Source organism: Astyanax mexicanus, chromosome 6 (assembly GCF_023375975.1).
Source record: "Astyanax mexicanus isolate ESR-SI-001 chromosome 6, AstMex3_surface, whole genome shotgun sequence".
Lineage (NCBI taxonomy): Eukaryota > Metazoa > Chordata > Actinopteri > Characiformes > Acestrorhamphidae > Astyanax > Astyanax mexicanus.
In genome coordinates this window covers 24162282-24169600 of record NC_064413.1, presented here as the reverse complement: position 1 = coordinate 24169600, position 7319 = coordinate 24162282, and positions in this window count along the sequence as shown.

The window sequence follows — 7319 nt, the reverse complement described above, 5'->3', positions numbered from 1 at the left end:
ACTGCTCAGAATTAACCAAAAACACCAAAAAACGCAATACAACAACCCTAAAACATCTATTTCACCACAAACTAACACCCCATTACCTCAGAAAAAATCCTCCATACACAATTCCCTAATTATTAATCAAATTAAAAAGTTCAACTACACCCCATTGCATCATGGGTAAGCTCTATGTCACAGTATCACATGACCATGTGTGGCTCAGTGTGTGTTCCTATTTTATATATTAAAAGGTACACTGTAAATACGAAGTCAGTGCCAGAAAAGCACTAAACTTACTCACTACAGAGCTCATGAAAACATGTATTTGAAAGTGGGATGGATATTGTAAAATAAGTAAACTTTTGTAAAAGAGATTAAAAAATGTGAAAAAAAAAAATAATAATAAATTTCACTCTTTTCCCTGAATACCCAGTTCTTCCCATTATATTCCCCTTGTGTTTTTGATTTCACATACTTTAGACAAGTACCAGTTTCCCAGTGTTCAGTATTGACTACAGAGCCAATACATTAGAGCCTGGGAGACGGGGGCCTTTTAAAGCACGGTCCCCCCACGCTTTACTTCTTCATGGTGACTGCTCAGAATTAACCAAAAACACCAAAAAACGCAATACAACAACCCTAAAACATCTATTTCACCACAAACTAACACCCCATTACCTCAGAAAAAATCCTCCATACACAATTCCCTAATTATTAATCAAATTAAAAAGTTCAACTACACCCCATTGCATCATGGGTAAGCTCTATGTCACAGTATCACATGACCATGTGTGGCTCAGTGTGTGTTCCTATTTTATATATTAAAAGGTACACTGTAAATACGAAGTCAGTGCCAGAAAAGCACTAAACTTACTCACTACAGAGCTCATGAAAACATGTATTTGAAAGTGGGATGGATATTGTAAAATAAGTAAACTTTTGTAAAAGAGATTAAAAAATGTGAAAAAAAAATAATAATGAATTTCACTCATTTCCTTGAATACCCAGTTCTTCCCATTATATTCCCCTTGTGTTTTTGATTTCACATACTTTAGACAAGTACCAGTTTCCCAGTGTTCAGTATTGACTACAGAGCCAATACATTAGAGCCTGGGAGACGGGGGCCTTTTAAAGCACGGTCCCCCCACGCTTTACTTCTTCATGGTGACTGCTCAGAATTAACCAAAAACACCAAAAAACGCAATACAACAACCCTAAAACATCTATTTCACCACAAACTAACACCCCATTACCTCAGAAAAAATCCTCCATACACAATTCCCTAATTATTAATCAAATTAAAAAGTTCAACTACACCCCATTGCATCATGGGTAAGCTCTATGTCACAGTATCACATGACCATGTGTGGCTCAGTGTGTGTTCCTATTTTATATATTAAAAGGTACACTGTAAATACGAAGTCAGTGCCAGAAAAGCACTAAACTTACTCACTACAGAGCTCATGAAAACATGTATTTGAAAGTGGGATGGATATTGTAAAATAAGTAAACTTTTGTAAAAGAGATTAAAAAATGTGAAAAAAAAAAATAATAATAAATTTCACTCTTTTCCCTGAATACCCAGTTCTTCCCATTATATTTCCCTTGTGTTTTTGATTTCACATACTTTAGACAAGTACCAGTTTCCCAGTGTTCAGTAATGACTACAGAGCCAATACATTGAGGCCTGGGAGACGGGGGCCTTTTAAAGCACGGTCCCCCCACGCTTTACTTCTTCATGGTGACTGCTCAGAATTAACCAAAAACACCAAAAAACGCAATACAACAACCCTAAAACATCTATTTCACCACAAACTAACACCCCATTACCTCAGAAAAAATCCTCCATACACAATTCCCTAATTATTAATCAAATTAAAAAGTTCAACTACACCCCATTGCATCATGGGTAAGCTCTATGTCACAGTATCACATGACCATGTGTGGCTCAGTGTGTGTTCCTATTTTATATATTAAAAGGTACACTGTAAATACGAAGTCAGTGCCAGAAAAGCACTAAACTTACTCACTACAGAGCTCATGAAAACATGTATTTGAAAGTGGGATGGATATTGTAAAATAAGTAAACTTTTGTAAAAGAGATTAAAAAATGTGAAAAAAAAAAAAATAATAAATTTCACTCTTTTCCCTGAATACCCAGTTCTTCCCATTATATTTCCCTTGTGTTTTTGATTTCACATACTTTAGACAAGTACCAGTTTCCCAGCGTTCAGTCATGACTACAGAGCCAATACATTAGAGCCTGGGAGACGGGCGCCTTTTAAAGCAAGGTCCCCCCACGCTTTACTTCTTCATGGTGACTGCTCAGAATTAACCAAAAACACAAAAAAATGCAATACAACAACCCTAAAACATCTATTTCACCACAAACTAACACCCCATTACCTCAGAAAAAATCCTCCATACACAATTCCCTAATTATTAATCAAATTAAAAAGTTCAACTACACCCCATTGCATCATGGGTAAGCTCTATGTCACAGTATCACATGACCATGTGTGGCTCAGTGTGTGTTCCTATTTTATATATTAAAAGGTACACTGTAAATACGAAGTCAGTGCCAGAAAAGCACTAAACTTACTCACTACAGAGCTCATGAAAACATGTATTTGAAAGTGGGATGGATATTGTAAAATAAGTAAACTTTTGTAAAAGAGATTAAAAAATGTGAAAAAAATAATAATAATGAATTTCACTCATTTCCCTGAATACCCAGTTCTTCCCATTATATTTCCCTTGTGTTTTTGATTTCACATACTTTAGACAAGTACCAGTTTCCCAGTGTTCAGTAATGACTACAGAGCCAATACATTAGAGCCTGGGAGACGGGGGCCTTTTAAAGCAAGGTCCCCCCACGCTTTACTTCTTCATGGTGACTGCTCAGAATTAACCAAAAACACCAAAAAATGCAATACAACAACCCTAAAACATCTATTTCACCACAAACTAACACCCCATTACCTCAGAAAAAATCCTCCATACACAATTCCCTAATTATTAATCAAATTAAAAAGTTCAACTACACCCCATTGCATCATGGGTAAGCTCTATGTCACAGTATCACATGACCATGTGTGGCTCAGTGTGTGTTCCTATTTTATATATTAAAAGGTACACTGTAAATACGAAGTCAGTGCCAGAAAAGCACTAAACTTACTCACTAAAGAGCTCATGAAAACATGTATTTGAAAGTGGGATGGATATTGTAAAATAAGTAAACTTTTGTAAAAGAGATTAAAAAATGTGAAAAAAAAAATAATAATGAATTTCATTCATTTCCCTGAATACCCAGTTCTTCCCATTATATTTCCCTTGTGTTTTTGATTTCACATACTTTAGACAAGTACCAGTTTCCCAGTGTTCAGTATTGACTACAGAGCCAATACATTAGAGCCTGGGAGACGGGGGCCTTTTAAAGCACGGTCCCCCCACGCTTTACTTCTTCATGGTGACTGCTCAGAATTAACCAAAAACACCAAAAAACGCAATACAACAACCCTAAAACATCTATTTCACCACAAACTAACACCCCATTACCTCAGAAAAAATCCTCCATATACAATTCCCTAATTATTAATCAAATTAAAAAGTTCAACTACACCCCATTGCATCATGGGTAAGCTCTATGTCACAGTATCACATGACCATGTGTGGCTCAGTGTGTGTTCCTATTTTATATATTAAAAGGTACACTGTAAATACGAAGTCAGTGCCAGAAAAGCACTAAACTTACAAACTAAAGAGCTCATGAAAACATGTATTTGAAAGTGGGATGGATATTGTAAAATAAGTAAACTTTTGTAAAAGAGATTAAAAAATGTGAAAAAAAAAATAATAATGAATTTCACTCATTTCCCTGAATACCCAGTTCTTCCCATTATATTTCCCTTGTGTTTTTGATTTCACATACTTTAGACAAGTACCAGTTTCCCAGTGTTCAGTAATGACTACAGAGCCAATACATTAGAGCCTGGGAGACGGGGGCCTTTTAAAGCACGGTCCCCCCCCCCCCCACGCTTTACTTCTTCATGGTGACTGCTCAGAATTAACCAAAAACACCAAAAAACGCAATACAACAACCCTAAAACATCTATTTCACCACAAACTAACACCCCATTACCTCAGAAAAAATCCTCCATACACAATTCCCTAATTATTAATCAAATTAAAAAGTTCAACTACACCCCATTGCATCATGGGTAAGCTCTATGTCACAGTATCACATGACCATGTGTGGCTCAGTGTGTGTTCCTATTTTATATATTAAAAGGTACACTGTAAATACGAAGTCAGTGCCAGAAAAGCACTAAACTTACTCACTACAGAGCTCATGAAAACATGTATTTGAAAGTGGGATGGATATTGTAAAATAAGTAAACTTTTGTAAAAGAGATTAAAAAATGTGAAAAAAAAATAATAATAAATTTCACTCTTTTCCCTGAATACCCAGTTCTTCCCATTATATTTCCCTTGTGTTTTTGATTTCACATACTTTAGACAAGTACCAGTTTCCCAGTGTTCACTAATGACTACAGAGCCAATACATTAGAGCCTGGGAGACGGGGGCCTTTTAAAGCACGGTCCCCCCCCCCCCACGCTTTACTTCTTCATGGTGACTGCTCAGAATTAACCAAAAACACCAAAAAACGCAATACAACAACCCTAAAACATCTATTTCACCACAAACTAACACCCCATTACCTCAGAAAAAATCCTCCATACACAATTCCCTAATTATTAATCAAATTAAAAAGTTCAACTACACCCCATTGCATCATGGGTAAGCTCTATGTCACAGTATCACATGACCATGTGTGGCTCAGTGTGTGTTCCTATTTTATATATTAAAAGGTACACTGTAAATACGAAGTCAGTGCCAGAAAAGCACTAAACTTACTCACTAAAGAGCTCATGAAAACATGTATTTGAAAGTGGGATGGATATTGTAAAATAAGTAAACTTTTGTAAAAGAGATTAAAAAATGTGAAAAAAAAATAATAATGAATTTCACTCATTTCCCTGAATACCCAGTTCTTCCCATTATATTTCCCTTGTGTTTTTGATTTCACATACTTTAGACAAGTTCCAGTTTCCCAGTGTTCAGTAATGACTACAGAGCCAATACATTAGAGCCTGGGAGACGGGGGCCTTTTAAAGCACGGTCCCCCCACGCTTTACTTCTTCAGGGTGACTGCTCAGAATTAACCAAAAACACCAAAAAACGCAATACAACAACCCTAAAACATCTATTTCACCACAAACTAACACCCCATTACCTCAGAAAAAATCCTCCATACACAATTCCCTAATTATTAATCAAATTAAAAAGTTCAACTACACCCCATTGCATCATGGGTAAGCTCTATGTCACAGTATCACATGACCATGTGTGGCTCAGTGTGTGTTCCTATTTTATATATTAAAAGGTACACTGTAAATACGAAGTCAGTGCCAGAAAAGCACTAAACTTACTCACTACAGAGCTCATGAAAACATGTATTTGAAAGTGGGATGGATATTGTAAAATAAGTAAACTTTTGTAAAAGAGATTAAAAAATGTGAAAAAAAAATAATAATAAATTTCACTCATTTCCCTGAATACCCAGTTCTTCCCATTATATTTCCCTTGTGTTTTTGATTTCACATACTTTAGACAAGTACCAGTTTCCCAGTGTTCAGTATTGACTACAGAGCCAATACATTAGAGCCTGGGAGACGGGGGCCTTTTAAAGCAAGGTCCCCCCACGCTTTACTTCTTCATGGTGACTGCTCAGAATTAACCAAAAACACCAAAAAACGCAATACAACAACCCTAAAACATCTATTTCACCACAAACTAACACCCCATTACCTCAGAAAAAATCCTCCATACACAATTCCCTAATTATTAATCAAATTAAAAAGTTCAACTACACCCCATTGCATCATGGGTAAGCTCTATGTCACAGTATCACATGACCATGTGTGGCTCAGTGTGTGTTCCTATTTTATATATTAAAAGGTACACTGTAAATACGAAGTCAGTGCCAGAAAAGCACTAAACTTACTCACTACAGAGCTCATGAAAACATGTATTTGAAAGTGGGATGGATATTGTAAAATAAGTAAACTTTTGTAAAAGAGATTAAAAAATGTGAAAAAAAAATAATAATAAATTTCACTCTTTTCCCTGAATACCCAGTTCTTCCCATTATATTTCCCTTGTGTTTTTGATTTCACATACTTTAGACAAGTACTAGTTTCCCAGTGTTCAGTAATGACTACAGAGCCAATACATTAGAGCCTGGGAGACGGGGGCCTTTTAAAGCAAGGTCCCCCCACGCTTTACTTCTTCATGGTGACTGCTCAGAATTAACCAAAAACACCAAAAAACGCAATACAACAACCCTAAAACATCTATTTCACCACAAACTAACACCCCATTACCTCAGAAAAAATCCTCCATACACAATTCCCTAATTATTAATCAAATTAAAAAGTTCAACTACACCCCATTGCATCATGGGTAAGCTCTATGTCACAGTATCACATGACCATGTGTGGCTCAGTGTGTGTTCCTATTTTATATATTAAAAGGTACACTGTAAATACGAAGTCAGTGCCAGAAAAGCACTAAACTTACTCACTACAGAGCTCATGAAAACATGTATTTGAAAGTGGGATGGATATTGTAAAATAAGTAAACTTTTGTAAAAGAGATTAAAAAATGTGAAAAAAAAAAAAATAATAAATTTCACTCTTTTCCCTGAATACCCAGTTCTTCCCATTATATTTCCCTTGTGTTTTTGATTTCACATACTTTAGACAAGTACCAGTTTCCCAGCGTTCAGTCATGACTACAGAGCCAATACATTAGAGCCTGGGAGACGGGGGCCTTTTAAAGCAAGGTCCCCCCACGCTTTACTTCTTCATGGTGACTGCTCAGAATTAACCAAAAACACAAAAAAATGCAATACAACAACCCTAAAACATCTATTTCACCACAAACTAACACCCCATTACCTCAGAAAAAATCCTCCATACACAATTCCCTAATTATTAATCAAATTAAAAAGTTCAACTACACCCCATTGCATCATGGGTAAGCTCTATGTCACAGTATCACATGACCATGTGTGGCTCAGTGTGTGTTCCTATTTTATATATTAAAAGGTACACTGTAAATACGAAGTCAGTGCCAGAAAAGCACTAAACTTACTCACTACAGAGCTCATGAAAACATGTATTTGAAAGTGGGATGGATATTGTAAAATAAGTAAACTTTTGTAAAAGAGATTAAAAAATGTGAAAAAAATAATAATAATGAATTTCAC